This window comes from Bactrocera neohumeralis, chromosome 5, assembly GCF_024586455.1.
Source record: "Bactrocera neohumeralis isolate Rockhampton chromosome 5, APGP_CSIRO_Bneo_wtdbg2-racon-allhic-juicebox.fasta_v2, whole genome shotgun sequence".
NCBI classification, from domain to species: domain Eukaryota; kingdom Metazoa; phylum Arthropoda; class Insecta; order Diptera; family Tephritidae; genus Bactrocera; species Bactrocera neohumeralis.
In genome coordinates, this window is record NC_065922.1 from 58,939,577 (window position 1) to 58,942,180 (window position 2,604).

General features: G+C 35.0%; 1 pseudogene; it reads left to right on the forward strand.

The window, feature by feature from the left end:
• The first annotated feature begins 717 nt into the window (after window positions 1-717).
• LOC126760834 (small nucleolar RNA U3) lies at window positions 718-920 on the forward strand (annotated as a pseudogene).
• Window positions 921-2,604: the final 1,684 nt, after the last annotated feature.

Sequence of the window (2,604 nt, forward strand, 5' to 3'; positions counted from 1 at the left end):
AGTCGGTCATGTGCCATAGGCTGTCAATATACATACTTATGTTGATGCCAAAACGAACGCGACCTCTTCGTGGCATCGTAACAAATTTCAATCTGTAATTGAGCACTTTGTGTGAAACACACATAACGTTTTCACGGAACAAATTTCAATAATTTTTTTTTTGAATAACCGGAATAAAGAAAGCAAACGACAAATTTGACAATTGAAAAACAAAAGGAAAAAAGTTGAAAAAAAAAGTTTTGTATGAAAAAAAGTTATTTTTTTGGAATTGTCCAACTTTCCGACTTTTCCTCACGAAAAGCATACGGTTTTTTTGAAGTTATACTTATACGAGTTCGGAAAAGGTTGCGATATATTCAGGTTGCCCAACCTTGCTCAATATGAAACTACGCAACCCGTTGCTCAATATGAATGTACGCAACCTTGTCTGTGAAGATGTTCGAGCATCAAGCGAAGCGGTGACAATCGGCGATCGTTTGTTCGTTTCTTTCGGCACAGCTCGGCTTTTCTACCAACAACACAATGTTGCCATGCTTATGCTGTTGTTGTTTTTGTAGAACAATGTTTCAATTTTTGGTTGGTGACATATTCACATGTGTGCGCATATGTATGTTTGTGTGCATGTGCATTATTGAAGTTATGCTCCTTTTTCTTTCGTTTGTCTTTCATTTCTGCGAATTCTCAACCATTTTGCGTATCGTTGGCCGTTGAAAAATTAAGGCTATACTTTACAGGATAATTTCTGTAGTTAGTCTTCATTCACCTTTTTTGGAAATCGACCCGCGATGACGAAGTATTTTCGTTTTATCTGACAGCATGAGGTTAAGAAGTTCATTTCTAGTTTTGTCTTGTGGCATATTAGAAATGATGTTTTCTCGAAAATCGTTCGCTTACAATGGATAAAACGACTTCTGAGTGGTGATTTTAATGAATGAATTCCTTTTGGTTGAAACGCTCTGCGTTGGCCGTTGAAAAGTTAAGACTATACTTCTCAGGATCATTCATTTCTTCAAAGAAATTAATGACCTTTAGAAATATGCATATTTGCATTATTTCGTTGTCATTTCCATATTCGTAGCAATAGAATTTCTATGGCATAAGTAAAGTAATGGCCGCCGATTGCCACCCCTTGCCGCTGTAGCAGCTTCGCCTACCAACATGCGTAAATATGTATGTATGTATACGTATGATCGTGAATACATATCGACGCAGATTTCTGCGAGAAGCACCAGAAAGTTGTGCAATTTATGATTTTTAGCTTTTGCCATCGTCGCGAAAAGACGACTTGTTGGCAAAGGTATGCTCGGGGAGATAATAAATTATAATAAATTTATAAAATGTGAATTTAAATTTTCTAATTTTCTTTCATACAAAATGATATGCATTTCTTGGAATATCACTAAGAAGTATAACTTCATCCACGCGTAGGGACTCCACGCACCTTTTTTTATTTCTAAACTTTCCTCGATCCACAGCGAACAACCTCTGAAAATTTCATCAAGATTGGTTCAGCTGTTCTCGAGCATTAGCGTTACTAACAGCATTCATTCGTTTGTATGGGAAAAAGAAAAGGGCTCTTTTTAGAGGTTTTCCGGCAATTATTCGATTTTTTTTTCGCCATAAAAACCATCCTTGAGCCTCAACGAACATTTAAAAAAAAGAATTGGTGCAAGCGTTTTAGAGTTATGTGCCAGCATTTAAAATCATGTTCGTTTTTATTTCCTTTTTAAAATCGTATTTGAAAATTTATTTTCTTGATAATTTTTTTTCGGCAAATTTTCCAGAATTTTCTTAAGTATTCTCCTTGTTTGGGCGGAGACCTGTCCGAATTGGTGGTAATCACCGAAATCGGTCCAGGCGTTCTCCAGTTATAAGCGTAGTAACTAACGTCACTTTTTTTATATATAGAGATTGTTATTTGTCTTTGGAAATATGATTGAAAATCTAAGAAAATTTTAAGTATTAACAATTTATATTTCTATTTTTAAACAATGACATTGAAAAATTACCTACTACTAAAAGCAAAATTTTATAATGGCTATTTTACCAGTGCGTCGCATACTTTTTTACGGATGTATTTTCTGGCTTAATAAAACTGAATTTTCAAGTTAGTTATTACCTGTAAAATACTCATTGACATTTTACACGTTTCATCAACTTCATGTTGTTTTATGGCGACACATGTGTTTTCTCATTCAAATGCCGTTCTTAATTATTTGTCGGGTGCTTTTTTTTATCGCAACAGCAGCTTTGTCTGATATGTCCTGTTTTATTTGTCGACATTTCTTCTTTCATTGTCGCTCTTTTATTACGTACTTTTTGACTTATTTCACTATGCAGCAATACAAGCATTTCCGTTTTATTATTATGTACGAGCGTAAGTATAATATATGAACAAACATAATAAAAAACGACCACATTGCAACAAAATCCTCCTTCAAGGGCACTGCTTGGCCAAGTATGTGCTTAAGTAGAATGACAGTGACAGGAACGATCTTGAGTTTTGTTGACTTTGTGCTTGGTGGCTGACTTTGTTTGTTGAAAAAAATAACGCCACTACACTTAGTTAGCACGTGTAGACGACACTTAAAGCAGACTCACATT